Source organism: Bos javanicus, chromosome 16 (genome assembly GCF_032452875.1).
Source record: "Bos javanicus breed banteng chromosome 16, ARS-OSU_banteng_1.0, whole genome shotgun sequence".
NCBI lineage: Eukaryota > Metazoa > Chordata > Mammalia > Artiodactyla > Bovidae > Bos > Bos javanicus.
In genome coordinates this window covers 78,828,249-78,848,002 of record NC_083883.1, presented here as the reverse complement: position 1 = coordinate 78,848,002, position 19,754 = coordinate 78,828,249, and positions in this window count along the sequence as shown.

Sequence of the window (19,754 nt, the reverse complement as noted above, 5' to 3'; positions counted from 1 at the left end):
CTAAGAGTCGGACACGACTGAGCGACTTCACTTTCACTTTTCACTTTCATGCATTGGAGAAGGAAATGGCAACCCACTCCAGTGTTCTTGCCTGGAGAATCCCGGGGACAGCGGAGCCTGGTGGGCCACCGTCCATGGGGTTGCACAGAGTTGGACACGACTGAAGTGACTTAGCAGCAGCAGCAGCAGCAGCAGCAGGGTGATGTATTGTCCTGGTCATATCCTGTGATCGCTCATGGGGAGAATCCCTGTGGAGTTACTCTGTGAGACTCAACGGCAGACTCTTCTACTATACATCTTTCCTTTTTAGAGGAATCGGGGGTGGGGGAGTTTAGCTAATCCAGTGCATCCCAAATTATAATGTACAGAGCTTTTATTCTCTCATTTAGGCATGTGGTATAACTCTGTAGACTTGATACATAACCTCAGGGGCTTCTTTTGACCCTAAATTCGATCATGTACCTTTAAAAATAAAAACTCTTTGGTGCCTGAATTCCCCTCTTCCCCATCTGCCGTGATCATCACTAGTTCAGCTTAAGAACAGGGCAAAGTTTTATTGCAGCTGTCAAATCTCGACAATTGTGATATTTAGTGCAGCAGCCAAATGTCAGCCTTAGTGGAGCATGGCTTTAATTTTCTGAGCAAAGCACATTGTTGTACTGACACGTTCCAGTTCAAGTGTAGCAGACACAGTCAAGGTTAAGTTGTTTGTGGAGCAAACATACCTCTTCAGCCTGAGATAGTTTGGCCATGTTGATTTAATCACAAACAGAAGAGAGAAACCTAACTAAAGCTTGAAGATGAAAGTGAATGATGAAAAATGTCTCAGAACGAAGGCTGCCTCTGTTTCTCAGTTGGCCAGTGTCAGTCAGTCAGTTCAGTCGCTCAGTCGTGTCTGATTCTCTGTGACCCCATGAATCACAGCACGCCAGGCCTCCCCGTCCATCACCAACTCCCGGAGTTCATTCAAACTCATGTCCGTCGAGTCAGTGATGCCATCCCGCCATCTCATCTTCTGTTGTCCCCTTCTCTTCCTGCCCCCAATCCCTCCCAGCATCAGAGTCTTTTCCAATGAGTCAGCTCTTCGCATGAGGTGTCCAAAGTATTGGAGCTTCAGCTTTAGCATCAGTCCTTCCAAAGAACCCAGGACTGATCTCCTTTAGGATGGACTGATTGGATCTCCTTGCAGTCCAAGGGACTCTCAAGAGTCTTCTCCAACACCACAGTTCAAAAGCATCAATTCTTAGGCTCTCAGCTTTCTTCACAGTCTAATTCTCACATCCATACATGACTACTGGAAAAAGTACAGACTTGACTAGACGGACCTTTGTTGGCAAAGTAATGTCTCTGTTTTTGAATATGCTATCTAGGTTGGTCATAACTTTCCTTCCAAGGAGTAAGCGTCTTTTAATTTCATGGCTGCAATCACCATCTGCAGTGATTTTGGAGCCCAGAAAAATAAAGTCTGACACTGTTTCCACTGTTTCCCCGTCAATTTCCCATGAAGTGATGGGGCCAGATGCCATGATCTTAGTTATCTGAATGTTGAGCTTTAAGCCAACTTTTTAGGTGACTACAAGTCAAAATTCAAATACAAAATTATGCCTAGGGGCACATCCTTTGATTCAGAATTATTGAAATGCTTCGAAATTGAGAGGGTTCTCCAACTGGTGAAGTATATAAGCTCTGAGCCATGTACAGAGCAATTTAAAATTATTCAAGCTCTTCAAATTTTCCAGAGTGCTTCAATTTGTAAGTTATTAGGGTTTCAGTAATATATAATGTATATACATTTGAAGCTGGTGAAAATGCTCTTTAAAAAAAAAAAAAAAAAGCCCTTTACTTGTTCAGACATCTGGGCATGTGCGGACACAGGAGTAGATTGATGTAGATTATCCAAGTGCGTCGATTTGTAAGTGGTTCCAGGAGCCGCCTTGATCACTCAGCACATGTTCAAATCCTTCAAACTGCCCCATTCAAAGCATGGGAGGGAAAGAGGAAGCCATGTCTTCACCTAGGGGCAAGGGGGCAATGGTCTAGGAATTCAAACGTTTCTCAAAACTGTCTTATGAGATTCTTGGAGCCATGACTTGGAAGGTGACAAAGAATGAGGTTCATCTAAGCTTTGGGTTCATCTGAGCTTTGGGTCAGCGCCTTCCTCGAGCTCATTCGCACACTGCTGTCTGGGAGCTGCATGCAGGAACCCTGGTCACCTCACTCTCCTCGAACGGCCCATGCAGTCCCCTGTGGATGTCTCTTTGGCCCATTTTCTCTCGCTGGTACTTCAAGGATAAAGAGAGATTGCATCTTGCACGCCACGTCACTTCACTTCTTGGTGGAGCCCTGAAGAACAACGTTAAGAAGGGCTCAGAGGCCACGTGAGGTCTCGGCCATCGACCAGGGTCCTCACTGATGCTGTCGCCCTGGAGGATGGAGGAGAGGCATTTGTCACCAGGCAGAGGTTTCCTGTTCTTGTCCAGTACCTGTCCTATGCTTCTTCTTCAGGTTACAATCTCAAGTTTCCCAAATGTATTTAATGAATCTTTTTTAGTGTTACAGTCTTTGATCCTCATTGACATTTTTACTGCTTTAAATTTTTAATTATTGAAATCATAATCAAAACTTTAAAAGATGTTGTGTTCTGTGTGATGCAAGACAAGATGGTGGTCATTTATTTTCTGTTTCAGCAGAGTGTCCTGTTAACTATGCTCGTAGAGAACATCCGCACGTTGGTCTTCCAGATCTCTCCTGTCTGCTCCTCTTAGCTGTGTGACCTTGGGGCAGTCCCTTCATCCCTCTGGATCCTGTTGGCTTTATTTGTTAAGTGAAAAACCAGATAAGCTGTGCTCAGAACCCCTAGCAATCGAAAATGTGATCCTTGACGCTCGCTGCTCAGGTACAGAGATGTCAGATGGAATCAACCCCAGATCCCTGTGTGGTGGGCAGGTTCTCCAGCTGAGTGGTGGAATTTCCAAGCTGCTGTCCCCAGTCTCGGCAGGTGTACAACCGGCCACATGCTGGGTTTCAGAGGCTGAAGAGGAGCTTTCTGTTCTTTTCTAAATGGACGTGGTCCACCCACGGATGCTGGTCATTCCTTTGTGTGCGTTAGTTGTTCAGTCGTGTCCGACTCTTTTCGACCCCACGGACTGTAGCCCAGCAGGCTCCTCTGTCCACAGGATTGTCCCAGCAAGAATACTGGAGTGGGGTGCCATTGCCTCCTCCAGGGGATCTTCCCAACCCAGGGATCAAACCTGCGTCTCTTGTGTCTCCTGCATTGGCAGGCATTCTTTTACTGCTGAGCCATCCGGGAAACCTGTATTATACTTTACCTCATAATGAATCTCGTGAGCCATTTTCCTAATTAAGATGTTGGCTAAATATACTCTAATCATAGTCCTTGGCTGCAAGAATTGGACATAAACCCATAAGATGTAAATTGCAAAGACAAAAATATGTGCTTACATTCTGTAAACTTAGAATCAAAAGGAGTGATTATGCCTGCTGACTGGATGCGGTGTGCAGTGCCCGGGGATAGTAAATGCCCACTGTGCCAACAGGACTGAAGGGGAAACTTCCCAGAATTTACAGAAGCTTAAAGCCTGACCTCAGGTATAAACCAGTGATTCTCATACTTTGAGATTCCCTGGTTCACACGATTGAAAAACAAGAAGAACTGTGCAACTGAAAGTGTCAACTTCTATTTTGTCAATAACAAATTTTTTTCTTTTCTTTTTTTGAAGGATAATTGTTTTACAGAATTTTGTTGTTTTCTGTCAAACCTCAACACGAATCAGCCATAGGTAATTGTAAAAAGCAAAGAAATCAAAGAAAAAGTACTACCCTCTCTGGTTATCATTATTTACTAAAAGAAGAAATAAATTTAATATCCCCAAAGAGAAATAGTGGACATATTCTCAGAACAAAAAGTCATCTTTTAAATTTAATATATTTAAAACCTTATGAAAACCTCACTAGTTTTCACTGTGTCCATTGGAAGTTTATAAATTACTTAGATCAAAGATGGTGACTTGGGACCCTGATAATTACTAGTGATAACTCAGGCCAGCACTCAAAAAGGAAAATATTTCGATACGTTATTTTTGTAACTTATTTATCTTTGTGTGCTGTATTAGTTTATTGCTTGACACATACATTTGGCACTTGATGAATGCTTGCTTCAGAAGTGAATGAATGAATCAGTTGATCGATTGATCAATCAATTATTGAAAACTTGGGCAAGAGCAATAGCAGAGGCTCTGAGGGTTTTCCCAGGAGCTCTTTTTGGTGGACCTAGAGCTTTTTGGAGAAGACTCTTGAGAGTCCCTTGGACTGCAAAGAGATCCAACCAGTCCATTCTGAAGGAGATCAGCCCTGGGATTTCTTTGGAGGGAATGATGCTGAAGCTGAAACTCCAGTACTTTGGCCACCTCATTCGAAGAGTTGACTCATTGGAAAAGACTCTGATGCTGGGATGGACTGGGGGCAGGAGGACTTGCTGTGATTCATGGGGTCGCAAAGAGTCGGACACGACTGAGCGACTGAACTGAACTGAGAGCTTTTTACATCAGCACTGATTACATCTGAAGGACTGGGAAGCCGGGCTTCTAAGAGAGAGTGTTCTGAAGAGAAGCCTCCATCAGCCATGGGTGTCCCGGGATGAAAGACCTCATATCTTGAGGCCTAGGGTGGGGAGTTGGTCTTCCCAGAACTAGAAAAACACAGTGAAATTGTGAAAGCTCACACATCTCTAATAGTACTAAAGTCACTGTTCATAGTAATCAAGAAAATTAAAGCAATAATTTAGAAAATTAAAATGTTTAAGTTAATAAAAGTGTTATTTTAATTTTCAAATTGATTTTTTTTCCAGTTTCGGGTGTTCCCCCCTCCATACACAAACCATCCGCATCGATTTCAGTGGTGTTTGACAGCCACCCTTTGCAACACGGCCTTGTGTGTACACCGCACACTGTGAGTCTGGAGGAGGACCACGGGGTCTCTCTTTGCCCCCGTGCAAAGAGCACTTTCTAAGTGCTCTTCTCCATCTTTCCTGCTTCCTTCAGAGCCGAGGAGGGTTCAGGTGGGAGGGAATGTCTCCATTTTCACTAATAACTAACTCAATTAACAAGTGTAGATATTTCGATACTCTCTTGAGATGATCAAGATACATTCTGGAGATGAACTCAGGTTTGAAAGAAGACTTTTTTTTTTTTTTTATCGTGCAAATTTAAACCTGGTCCCATCATCTCATTATCATATCACACTCTATTGTTGGTGTTCAGTTCCTCTGCTTCTGCTGCTAAGTCGCTTCAGTCGTGTCCGACTCTGTGCAGCCCTATAGACGGCAACCCATCAGGCTCCACCATCCCTGGGATTCTCCAGGCAAGAAAACTGGAGTGGGTTGCCATTTCCTTCTCCAATGCATGGAAGTGAAAAGTGAAAGTGAAGTCGCTCAGTCGTGTCTGACTCTTAGCGACCCCAAGGACTGCAGCCTACCAGGCTCCTCCATCCATGGGATTTTCCAGGCAACAGTACTGGAGTGGGGTGCCATTGCCTTCTCCAGTTCAATTCCTCAGTCATGTCCAATTCTTTGCGACTCCACGAACTATAGCACACCAGACTTCCCTATCCTTCACCATCTCCCTGAGCTTGCTCAAACTCATGTCCATTGAGTCAGTGATGCCATGCGACCATCTTATTCTCTGTCTCCCCCTTCTCCTCCTACCCTCAATCTTTCCCAGCATCAGGGTCTTTTCCAATGAGTTGGCTCTTTGCATCTGGTGGCCAAAGTATTGGAGCTTCAGTTTTAGCATCAGAGTTTCTCCAACATCACAGTTTAAAAGCATACTCTCTGATATAGACTATAAATTGATAGTTTTATAAATCTAATATCTCTGTGAACAATATTATTTGTATTATTTGGACAAAAGTAGTAATTTTATAAATTATTACAGTAAAACACAGTTTCTTTTGGTAATACTGCCTATTTTATTTATTTTGTTTTATTAATGAAGCTGAGGTTTCAGAAGACAGAAATGACCCAGCACCTTCTTGAAATGTGAGAAACATCACCTTTACTGCTCCAGATCTTCGTTGATTTCCTTTCTGTACTTTATCTGGGTAATCTTTATAGGAGGGCTGGGGGGCAGATAACAGGATAAAAGAGACATCCATGATGCGGGTTGACCTTGAGAAAAGAAACAAACCTTTAGTCCAGATATCGTTTTGCCTCAGGAGGACCAGAGAATCTGCAATGCCACTCATTATCCTCTCCTTGTCTGTCATGACTTTTGGGTTACCTCAAGGTTGGAGCTATATGACGGACGTCTGATTTGCTATGTAAAAAAAGAGGATGAATCAGTTCCCATAGAACAGACATAGTCAAGATTTATCTTTTTATGCATTTTTCTTATGTAGTGTCATTGAGATATTTTAATATAGTGACCATTCTAAGCATGAGGACTAGAAAAATTGTTTTCTTGCATCTCTCCCAGTAATGCCCTATAAGTAGGGTTTTAAAGGCACTCGCCTCCTTTTAGACTTTATTATGAGATATTTACCCACCAATTTAGCAAGATGATTTATGCTTCTATTGAAATATGAGCATCTTGGGGAAAACAAAACAAAACAAATGTAGCTAGGAAATACAGGAAGCAATGCGGACCATCTCACTCTAAGGCAGTGTCTTCACTTCTGCTCTGCTGACATTTTGGACCGAGACTTCTCTGCTGGGGGCTGGGAGACGCGGTGCTATGCACTGGTCTCTGCCCACCAGTTGGCCTCTACTGGCCCCAGATGAAACTAACCCCAGGGCTCTCCAGATGTTGCCGGTTGTCCTTGCTAATCTAAGGCAACGGTAATTCACATTTACAAGATTAATGTTCAGAGAAGTCGGTGGACCCGTGAGACTCGCAAGCCTGTATCTTTCCCCCCGTTCTCGCCTTAGGGAGCTGTGCGTCCATCACTTGCTACTCTTGGGCTGGCACTTCCACTCCGCCTTAAATTTCCTGTTTCTCTCATTTTCAGCAATCCTCCACATGGTCACCAAACTAACATTCCTACTATATCACTTTGATAATTGCAGTCCTACTTAGACTCATGTAATGTCTCCTAGTTTATCGAATAAAATCCAAAGCTCTTAAACCTCATATTGAAGAGCCTCCAGATTTGGGCCTCAGTTCACCTTTTTAGCCGTCCCTCTTTACCTACCAAAATTTTATCTGCACCTTTAAATTCTTAAAATGTTCTGATCAGTTTATTCCAATGATTTATCTCCTTTTCACTCTCTCTATCCATCTTACTCTCTCTCTGTCTGCCTCTATGTTGATCTTACCCATATCTGGACACGGTGAATGTTCTAGATCCTTAATGCTATTTTTGTTGCTGTTCATTTAGTGAATTTTTCACCTGTTTATATCCTTGCCTCATTGTTGGTACAATGAGATTTTAATCTTTGAGTTCGTAAAAACACAATCAATAGAAGTCAATCCACTGTCCAGGTATGAAGCTGGAATCAGGATATATTTGACCCTAATAAACAGATAACAAGTTAATGCAAGGCTTTTTATTTTAAAAAATAAAGATCATGGAGGGGTGCTATTCTTACAAGGTCTATGTTCCCAAGTTGATTTACTGTTATTTAGAATATATTTGATCTCACACTTAGAGAATGAACTCACGGTTGCCAGGAGGAAAGGGTCGGGGAAGGGATAGTTAGGGAGCTTGGGATGGACATGCACAGACTACTTTATTTAAAATGGGTCACCAACGCAGACCTAGCGAAAGTGCAGGGAACTCTGCTCAGTGTTATGTGGCAGCCTGGATGGGAGTGCCATTTGAGGGGGAAGGGATACATGTAAATGTATGACTGAGTTGCTCTGCGGCCCACCTGAAACTATCATAACATTGTTAATCCGCTACAGTGAAAGTCGCTCGGTCGTTCTGACTCTTTGCAACCCCACAGACTCCACAGTCCATGGAATTCTCCAGGCCAGAATACTGGAATGGGTAGCCTTTCCTTTCTTCAAGGGGTCTTCCCAATCCAGGGATCGAACCCAGGTCTCCCACATTGTAGGCAGATTATTAACCAGCTGAGCCACCAGGGAATACCCCAATATAAAATAGAAAGCCTAAAAATAAATAAAAATATTTGATCCTTTCTGTGACAAGGAAAGCTATGTGCCTATGAGCTGAGTACTCAGGGCATGCAAGAACCTGAGCTCCTAACGACCCCTCTTTGGGTGATTTGCTGGTGGAGACAAACGAATATCAGACTCAATCATCTACAAGATGTGAGTGAGGATTCCGAAGCATAATCATGAAACACAAGTTAAGGTTACTACTCAGCCATAAAAGGAATGAAATAATGCCATCTGCAGCACCATGGATGGACCTAGAAATTCTCATTCTAAGTGAAGTAAGTTGAAGACAATGTCACATGATACCACTTACACACGGAATTAAAAAAATGATACAAATGAACCTATTTACAAAACAGAAATAAACTCGCAGACTTAGAAAACAAACTTATGGTTCCTAAAGAGGAAAGAAGGGAAGGGATAAATTAGGCATTTGGGATTAACATACACACACTACTCTATGTAAAATAGATAACCAATAAGGACCTAAGGTATAGCACAGAGAGCTATACTCAGTATCTTGTAATAACCTACAACGGAAAAGAATCTAAAAAAGAATATATATATACACATATACACACACACACACGTGCATATATGTCTGAATCACTTTGCTATGGGCTTCCCTGGTGGCTCAATCAGTAAAGAATCTGCCTGCTGCAATATGGGAGACCTGGGTTTGATCCCTGGTTTGGAAAGATCCCCTGGAGGAGGTCATGGCAACCCACTCCAGTGCTCTTGCCTGGAGAATTCCCGTGGACAGAGGAGCCTGGTGGGCTGCAGTCCATGGGGTTGCAAAGAGTTGGACACGACTGAGTGACTAAGCACATATATACATGTATACAGTTGAAACGAACACAGCATTGTAAATCAACTACATTTTAACAAAAAGTTTAAAAACACAAAATTCAGGAACTTCTGTCACAGCTTCTTTTGTTTACTTCGTAATGAGCCTTAGATGACTTGCAGTGTCATCAGTGAAATAAGTGGCCCATTTAAAGACTTCCAAAACCCATTTGGCTTTCCAGCCAATCCCAATAGAATGTTCAAGTGACTCTTAGGGTGTTAAAATTCTCACACACACACACACACACACACACTTCTGTTACTGGCCACCACTTGTGGAAGTTCAGTACATTCCTTTCCCTGACTCTTATGTAATATTTTATTTTGACTAGAACAAGACTTTAATTATACTTTCTGAAGGAAGTGTGATCCATTTCCTAGCAAACACAAAGGCAGATAGATTAAAGCGTTTATTTATAACTGTCAAGTAGCTGAGAAGTGGCGTAATTGCTTAGACAACTCTCTGGGGCAGGAGAGGAGTATAGGGAAATAGACTTCGAAAGAAGGCAAATTAGACCTTCCAGTTGAGCAGGTGAAGAGCATGGAGGAACAGAGACAGGTTACTAAAGGAGAAGGGAAAAGCAGAGGCTTCAGATCCATCTGAAGATGTATTTCTAAATAACTGAACAGCTTATTTAGTGGATTGAAGCCAGTGCTGTCAGAGGTGGGGAAAAGAAACTTTTTTATCTTTCTGTGGAATTAAACTTTCACTTTTTTAAAAACAAAAAAAATACATTTAAACCACTAGTTTTACAAACGTAAGTGATTTAGTGGTTTGTCATAATGATAGTCTGCCGTGGATATCTGCTGAGTGTTCTCCCCGTCGATGAAGGACTCTTGGGAATAAAGAGCATGCAGCTTGGGCATGTGGACAAAGAACTGAGAAAGGAGACAAGACCTGCGGCTCTGAGATGCTGGATCTAAATACAGAGGCTTTTAAAGTTGTATTTTCCTGGAGAACAGTTGCCTTAGAATGTTGTGTTAGTTTCTACTGTTCAGCAGAATGAATCGGCCATTAATATACATATATCCCCTCCCTTTTGGACTTCCTTCCAACTCAAGTCATTACAGAGCATTAAGCAGAGTTCCCTGTGCTACACAGAAGGCTTTCTCATTAGTTATCTGTTTTTGCATAGTATCGGTCTATGAGATTTTAAGGTCTCCCTTAATACAGCATGTATCATGAGCGAGCAAGGTTCAGACTAATTCTAGAGGAATTATTTGAGGCAAAATTACACTCTACGAATCCCCAGTCTCCTGTGTATTTAAATAAAAATTTTGGGGGGGTGTAGTCGATTTACAATGTTGTGTTAGTTTCAGGTGTATAGCCAAGTGAATCCATTACCTATCTATCTATCTATTCTCTGCAATGGCTACATGGGAAAAGAATCTAAAAAGAATGGATGTATATGTATATGTATACACATATGTATAAAAGAGTGTGTGTATATCCATATCCATATCCATATGTGCACGGACATATCCATTCTTTTTTAGATTCTTTTCCTATACAGCCATTGAAGAATACTGAGTAGAGTTCCCTGTGCTGTGCAGTAGGTTCTTATTAGTTTTCATTTGATGTGCAGCAGTATATATAAGTCAGTAAACTGGAAGATTGGGATTTACACATTGTGTATATTTATACGTGAGTAACCAGAGCAAGGATCAGAAACAGTGTTGAGTGAAAATGTCGCACAGGGGCATCTTTTACTGAAGAACTGCCTGGGTGGCTGGGAAACTACTGTAAAGTCTGTTTAACTCAGTGAGCATGGTCAGGTAGATGAGCTAACTTTGTGTACCAATGAACTTCAAGCCACTGTAATTGGAGTGAAATCACTTCATTTTCCCCCATAAATTATAACCTGAGTCTCTTCTCAGTTTTGTGGAGCTTAACATGATCAGTTTTCTCATTCCAGAGCAAGAGAAACAGAAGAAAAAGCATATTTTGCTGAGCTGCAGAGCAAGAGCAAGTGTGATCAGGGAAGAGATTGTCAGTTCAGTTCATTGCTGTGTCTTTAGTGCCTAGATCACTGCCTGGCACACAGCAGGTTTGCAGTAAATGTTAATACCAGATGAGTCATGGAATCCAAACTTAATAATTTTCATTTAGCGAGTATGAATGAAATTATGTTGGTTTTTCACATGCCCTCCCTTAAAGTTGACCAACTACAATGGAATTTGATTGTTTTACTGCAGTAATTATTCTCCATGGATACCACTTGCCAGGAAATACAAAGAACAAAGACAGCAGATAAACAGTTTAGAAGTTCAGCCTCCAGGTGGGGAATTGAAATATCTCAGGACCAGATATTCTTGCCAACAAGCCCCCTTAGTGTGAAATGGCCCTACCTGGTCTAATCAATCTACTTAGAAATATGCGCTGAAGAACTAACTAAACTATTATTTATTTATTTATTTTTTACTAACAACAGAAAGAAATGTGCATTTAATTTGTAGTAGAGTGAAAAATAGAAAAGTATGCAATAAAATGGTTTGTTTTTCTTTATTCGTAAGATCTTTTAATTATGGGGTTAATGGCTAGCTTAAAAGCCTAAGAAATACCCACAGTGAAATAAGAAGCAATGAAAAACCAGGCCTGGAGAAACTGAACCCAACACACTTCTAAGCGACACTTCGTTGGCAGTTGGTTAAGAGGATTTTTCCACCAAGTCTGTCTATAGTAAGGTGATGGCTCTTACAAATAGCCTAGATTATAGGGCTTCAAAAATCTGTTTCATGTGATTTTTATATGAGGGTTTTAATTAAATATATTCAGGGAACTTAGAAAGATCTTGAGCCAGACACCAAAGTCAGAAAATATGTCTATTTTTTTCCCAGTGACTTTGAAAGAATTAGTTATGGTAGACAGTTTAGGGTAAGGAGACTTACTATTTATTTATTAATTTTTTTTAAGGAAATGGTTAGCTCACAGTAAGAACTCCCACTAAACCAAAATGAAAGGCTTATTCACAATGGCCAAAAATAGTGACTATATCTCAGGCAAAATGACACAGACCAGGTCTTTTTATCCAGACCAGAGCAAGCGGTTATTATTTTTTTTTATATAATGGCTTCAGTCAATAATCACATGTCTTCACTGCAAGTTGCACTTCAACAGGATAGAGCACTTCAAAACTATGCTCAGGGGCCATGGAGGTGATTATTACCTGCTCCAAACCTAGGAAAATAGAGACGCAGACAAGTTGTATGACTTGCCATAAACTCCATTGCCCAGGAAACGCAGAAATAGTCATTTTCCAAATGAGTAGGTCAACCACTGAGCAGGATTTCCACAGAGAAATCCAAACTCTATGATAAAGTAAATAGTTTACAGTATAAAAAATAACCATTTCCTTATTTATTTAACAAACCTTTTCAAAGTATCTAATATATGCTTAAGAAGGCAACTGGCAAAGTATATTCTATAGGGAAGATTTCTTCTAAATAGGATTCTGTAACCCAAGGACTAAAATCCAGGATATTATGCTAAGAGTAATCATTAATATTCTATCTTCCTACTTACATGTATTTTTATTAATAGAAATCATAGATAGGTGGTGACAACCTCCTCTTCCCAGGAGGCACAGTGGTAGAGAATCCGCCTGCCAATTCAGGGGATGGGGGTTCGATCCCTGGGTCAGGAAAACCACCTTGCAGAGGAAGTGGCAACCCAGTTAATTATGCTTGTCTGGGAAATCCCATGGATGGAGGAGCCCAGTAGGCTACAGTCCACGGGGCCGCACAGAGCCGGACACGACAGCAAGCCGAGTGTGCACCCGTGCTCCCTAGCAATATCAGATATAAACTAGTGTAAATGAGCATACTGGGAATTCTGAGAAGTCCTGTAGGAAATAAACCTGTTTAATTTTGCTTAATGGAGTATTTTTTCAAGCATATTTTGAGTTTTTTTTTTTAATATATAACCTAATGATACCCTAAAGAGCACTTTGATAAATACTATGCTAAATTTGGAGCATTCACAGATGAGTACTATAATTTCCTTGCCCTCTGCACTGTCTGGTGAGAGGTCAGGAGGAGATACAAGCAGAGTGAACAGTACATCACGCACAAAGAACTAAGTGACTCGCGTTGCCTAAATCTCAGGGGATGTGTCATCAAGGTGGTGAAGTTTGATCCAGGCCTGGAAGGGTGACGAGCAGTTGTCGGGAACACCAGAGGATGTTTCAGGAAGAGCTGGAGCTTGGGGCCAGGCTCACAGGTGTACGAACTGACCTGTGTACCCACCCCACCCGCACTGGGTAGTCGGTGCCTCTACAGAGAGGAGGCGGGAACTGAGACTCTGCAGTTAGCTTTGGGAGATGGTTCTGAACTGCCTTGAGCGTCATGTGCCAGGGAGTTGACACTTTCTACTGCAGGCAGCACATCTTGACACAGCCTTTACCCAGTGAATAGGTTTTCCTGGATGTTGACAAGACTCCAGAAGCCAGCGCATTTGCCTTGCGGTCTCCTGCACGTTTCGCTTCCTGTTGCCTTGCAAACAATTTTCTCACCAGGGTTCCAGCTCCCTTGAACAACTTCGTGAAGACGATGCCCCTGGGGGTGACATAGCACTTTGCTAAGACTGATCGGGTTCTTTGCTTTGCTCCACAATTTCGACTTAACCATATGCTGCTCTTGGTCTAATATTTTTCTAAATACTCTTTAAAAAAATTATTAGAGTATAATTGCTTTACAGTGATGTGTGGTTTCTGCTCATACAGCCAAGTAAATCAGCTATACATACACATGTACTCCCTCTGTTTTGGATTTCCGTCCCATTTAGGTCACCACAGAGCGCTGAGGAGAGCTCCCTGGCTGTACAGCAGGTTCTCATTAGTTGTCTATTTGATTCATACTATCAATAGTGTATATATGTATACATATGTCGGTCCCAGTCTCCCAATTCATCCCACTCACCACTCCCCCCCCCCACCTTGGTGTCCATTTGCTTATTGTTCGTTCTCCACATCTGCCTCTCAACTTCTGCTTTGCAAATAAGATCGTCTATACCAATTTTTTTCAGATGCCACACATATGCGTTAATATACAGTATTCTTAAAATGAATGGGGTGGTGTTAACTTAGCATCTAGAAGCTTTCAAGAAAACAAGTAATGCATAAGTTGGGCTTCCCAGGTGGCTCTAGTGGTAAAGAATCCACCTGCCAATGTAGGAGACACAGGTTCAATCCCTGGGTTGGGAAGATCCCCTGGAGTAAGAAATGGCAACCCACTCCAGTATTCTTGCCTGGAAAATCCCATGGACAGAGGAACCTGGTGGGCTACAGTCCCTGGAGTCACTGAGACATGACTGAGCACACAGGCACGCATGCAATGTGTAAGTTTTCTTAAAATGTTAAATGTTCTTATGTGAAACTCTTCATGGGTTCAGAGAAGCAGTAAAAAAGCATTTCTATTTTCAGGGAATTTAAACTTCTCAACCTTTAACATTCACCCTTCTTTAATTAAGTCCTGACATTGAATCTGTAAGACAGTGATCTTACACAATCTTATAGACTCTCTGTCTATAGACATACAGACCATGGTTCCCACACCATAAAGTGGGGACCTGGATTATAACAAAGTCTGCACACGATAACATTTTGCATCACATTAGTTCCTAAATCGATTTTCTTTTAAACATCCTTTCCTTTCTCTGAATACAAAGTAGATATCTTTTGCTGCCTGAAACCTGGCGTTTCTGAAACTCATTGAGTATATAAATATATATATCCACTCCAGGAACATGTACCCAAGTTTGACTGTTTCCTGGAAATGTGCTCTCTACTGAGAAATCTGCTTAGGCTATTAGTGTACTGTGGAAGATCCCAGTTCTCTGAATGAGGCAAAAAAGCACTTCAAGTTGTGGTGAAGGTCATCAGGTTCCTGGGAATTTTGCAGAGTTTGTGTGTGTTAATATGAAGCTAATTTAGATAACATCATTTATGTTAATTAAAAAGCAAACTTGTATTTGAGGTTAAAAGAGAGGGTTTTCTTTCCTGGCTTGGTGTAAAATACGAAGCCACAAATGCTTCCTCTACACACCCCATTTCTTTCTTCTGCCAGTAACTCTTAATTACTAATACATGTTTTTAGTCCCTGGCCTTCCAAAAAAACTAAGTGCTTCTTGTGTAAGCTATTTCTGAGAGATCCAAAAGGATCTAATTATGCTGAAAATTTAAGTCTGCCATATTTTCGGTGCGTTCTAAACTTTTGGCAGACACTTAGTCACCACTGCTGTAATAAATCAAGCCTTAAATATAATCCTTTTTACTTTATTCTATTTTTGGTAATAAAATGAAACGTGGGTACATCTGGGAAATTACAGTTGTGACCTTTTAAACACTACTATGTTACACCTCATTCTTTAGTTGCATTTTGAAATTTGTAATTATTGATTTCCTATTTTTTTACATTTTTAATAACTCCAATATCCCCTAATGCCTTGTGCTTACCACGCAGTAAAGCATGGGCCAAATAAATCAGACAGAGATAATTGGCCTCGTGTGCACATTCCCTGAGTTATAAAAGGGATTTAGGAGAAATTATGGAGAAGGCGATGGCACCCCACTCCAGTACTCTTGCCTGGAAAATCCCATGGATGGAGGAGCCTAGTGGGCTGTAGTCCATGAGGTCACGAAGAGGAGGACACAACTGAGCAATTTCACTTTCACTTTTCACTTTCACGCACTGGAGAAGGAAATGGCAACCCACTCCAGTGTTCTTGCCTGGAGAATCCCAGGGACGGGGAAGCCTGGTGGGCTGCCGTCTCTGGGGTTGCACAGAGTCGGACAGGACTGAAGTGACTTAGCAGTAGGAGAAATTAAGCATGTGTGTTATGTTGTCTGCACTTTGACAGATGATCAGGGAGTTTTACCCGAATTTTCTATCCTGTGTTTGCTAATGTTCTCATCATACAGAATTCTGGTATTAAAGAACCATGTCCTAAAAACTCAAGATGATTGGGAACTCTGACCTCAGTTCAGTTCAGTCCAGTAGCTCAGTCACGTCCGACTCTTTGCAACCCCATGGACTATAGCACACCAGGCCTCCCTGTCCATCACCAACTCCCAGAGCTCACTCAAACCCATGTCCATTGAGTCGGTGATGCCATCCAACCATCTCATCCTCTGTCATCCCCTTCTCCTCCTGCCTTCGATCTTTCCAAGCATCAGCGTCTTTTCCAATGAGTCAGTTCTGCGCATCAGGTGGTCAAAATATTGGAGTTTCAGCTTTAGTATCAGTCCTTCCAGTGAATATTCAGGACTGATTTCCTTTTGGATGGAATGGTTGGATCTCCTTCTAGTCCAAGAGACTCTCAAGAGTCTTCTCTAACACCACTGTTCAAAAGCATTAATTCTTTGGGGCTCAGCTTTCTTTATAGTCCAACTTTCACATCCATACATGATTACTGGAAAAACCATAGCTTTGACTACACAGACCTTTGTCAGCAAAGTAATGTCTCTGCTTTTTAATGTGCTGTCTAAAGTTGGTCATAACTTTTCTTCCAACGAGCAAGCGTCTTTTAATTTCATGGCTGCAAGTCACCATCTGCAGTGATTTTGGACACCAAGAAAATAAAGTCTGTGACTGTTTCCATTGTTTCCCCATCTATTTGCCATGAAGTGATGGGGCTGGATGCCATGATCTTAGTTTTCTGAATGCTGAGCTTTAAGCCAATTTTTTCACTCTCTTCTTTCACTTTCATCAAGAGGTTCTTTAGTTCTTCTTCGCTTGCTGCCGTAAGGGTGGTGTCATCTGCATATCTGAGGTTATTGATATTTCTCCTGGCAATCTTGATTCTAGCTTGTGCTTCATCCTTCTCGGCATTTCCCATGGTGTACTCTGGGTATAAGTTAAATAAGCAGGGTGACAATACACAGCCTTGACGTACTCCTTTCCTGATTTGGAACCAGTCTGTTCCATGTCCAGTTCTAACTGTTGCTTCTTAACCTGCATACACATTTCTCAGGAGGCAGATCAGGTGGTCTGGTATTCCCATCTCTTGAAGAATTTTCCAAAGTTTGTTGTGATCCACACAGTCAAAGGCTTTGGTATGGTATGGACCTAACAGAAGCAGAAGATATTAAGAAGAGGTGTCAAGAATACACAGAACTACACAAAAAAGATCTTCATGACCTGTATAATCACGATGGTGTGATCACTCACCTAGAGCCAGACATCCTGGAATGTGAAGTCAAGTGGGCCTTAGGAAGCATGATTATGAACAAAGCTAGTGGAGGTGATGGAATTCCAGCTGAGCTATTTCAAATCCTAAAAAGATGATGCTGAAAGTGTTGCACTCGATATGCCAGCAAATTTGGAAAACTCAGCAGTGGTCACAGGACTGGAAAAGATCAGTTTTCATTCCAATCTCAAAGAAAGACAATGCCACAGAATGTTCAAAGTATCACACAATTGTACTCATCTCACATGCTAGTAAAGCAATGCTCAAAATTCTCCAAGTCGAGCTTCAACAGTATGTGAACTGTGAACTTCCAGATGTTTTAGCTAGATTTAGAAAAGGCAGAGGACCAGAGATCAAATTGCCAACATCCACTGGATCACAGAAAAAGAGATAATTACCTAAGTCTTAAAACTCATTTATCTCCTATGGGTTTAGGACTTAAAATAGAAGAAATGGAAAGAGGAAGGAAACAGTTTATTACTGAGATTCACATAGGCATAAAAAAAAAAACCAACTGATACTCCCAAATGTGGCCTATATTTTAAAAATAATTTAAAGACAGATTATCCATTAATTGTGACTGTTGCCAAGAGTTTTGTAAAGAATATACTAATTTACTATGGATAATTATCAAGTAAAAGAAAAAATAAATTTGAGATTTCTGGTACCAATCACTGCAGATGGTGATTGTAGCCATGAAATTAAAAGATGCTTACTCCTTGGAAGGAAAGTTATGACCAACCTAGATAGCATATTCAAAAGCAGAGACATTACTTTGCCAACAAAGGTCCGTCTAGTCAAGGCTATGGTTTTTCCTGTGGTCATGTATGGATGTGAGAGTCATGTATGACTCTGAAGAAAGCTGAGCCTTGAAGAACTGATGCTTTTGAACTGTGGTGTTGGAGAAGACTTTTGTGAGTCCCTTGGACTGCAAGGAGATCCAACCAGTCCATTCTAAAGGAGATAAGTCCTGTGTGTTCTTTGAAAGGACTGATGCTAAAGCTGAAACTCCAATACTTTGGCCACCTCATGCGAAGAGTTGACTCATTGGAAAAGACTCTGAGACTGGGAGGGATTGGGGCAGGAGGAGAAGGGGATGACAGAGGATGAGATGGCTGGATGGCATCACTGACTCGATGGACGTGAGTCTCAGTGAACTCTGGGAGTCGGTGATGGACAGGGAGGCCTGCATGCTGCAGTTCATGGGGTCGCAAAGAGTCGGACACGACTGAGCGACTGAACTGAATTGTATTATTAAAATTAAATGCAAAATGGAGATCAGGTTTAAGAATTCCTTGAGTAGACAAAATCATTTACGCCATATAAACAAAGCTAAATCTATCTTATTTTATAAATAAAAGAAAATATTTTCTCAGAATATATCTCTAATAATCATTAAAATGTCATTTTCCTAAAGTGGGATATGTTAATTACTTTTAAGCCATTCCCTGCTCTCTGAAAACCGAATTATAATAACCAGTCATTAAGGGTTAAACAACTTTTTCTTCCTCACATTATCAGCATCCAGTGAGTTTTTCCCTTGACCTTCCTGTGTGTTTGAGTTTAAAAGCTCCCAGTTTGTGACCTTATATGCACAATAAACTCTTACTAAATTTTATTTTACTATTCTGGTTTTATTTCTTATTGTTTCTGGATTTTTGACAGTATTACTATATGTTTCTAGGCTCTTAAAAGAAACTATTTCTCAATGTATTTGCTGCTTTTTTATCTATGACAATAATAAATAAAAAAGAATAGTAAACAACCTTTTTGAAATATATATTTTTATGTATTATTTTAATCAGATCAGATCAGTCGATCAGTCGTGTCCGACTCTTTGCGACCCCATGAATCACAGCACGCCAGGCCTCCCTGTCCATCACCAACTCCCGGAGTTCTCTCAGACTCAAGTCCATCGAGTCAGTGATGCCATCCAGCCATCTCATCCTCTGTCATCCCCTTCTCCTCCTGCCCCCAATCCCTCCCAGCATCAGAGTCTTTGCCAATGAATCAACTTTTCGCATGAGGTGGCCAAAGTATTGGAGTTTCAGCTTTAGCATCAGTCCTGCCAAAGAAATCCCAGGACTGATCTCCTTCAGAATGGACTGGCTGGATCTCCTTGCAGTCCAAGGGACTCTCAAGAATCTTCTCCAACAACACAGTTCAAAAGCATCAATTCTTCAGCGCTCAGCCTTCTTCACAGTCCAACTCTCACATCCATACATGACCACAGGAAAAACCATAGCCTTGACTAGACGAACCCTTGTTGGCAAAGTAATGTCTCTGCTTTTGAATATGCTATCTAGGTTGGTCATAACTTTCCTTCCAAGGAGTAAGCGTCTTTTAATTTCATGGTTGCTATACAAAAATACTCTCAGGATAATAGATCTATGGTAAAATATAAGTTGCAGCAGTTTTGAGTTTCACTTCTTGAATGTTGGAATACATTTATGCTTTCTAGCAAAGTATAAGTTTTTAACCTATTTTTATTTCTTTCCTTGAGATTGCATTTTCTTAGTGTTCGTGTTTCAGTAGTATTGGTACATATGGATCCCTGTCCACGTTTTTGAAGATAATGACAAGAGATT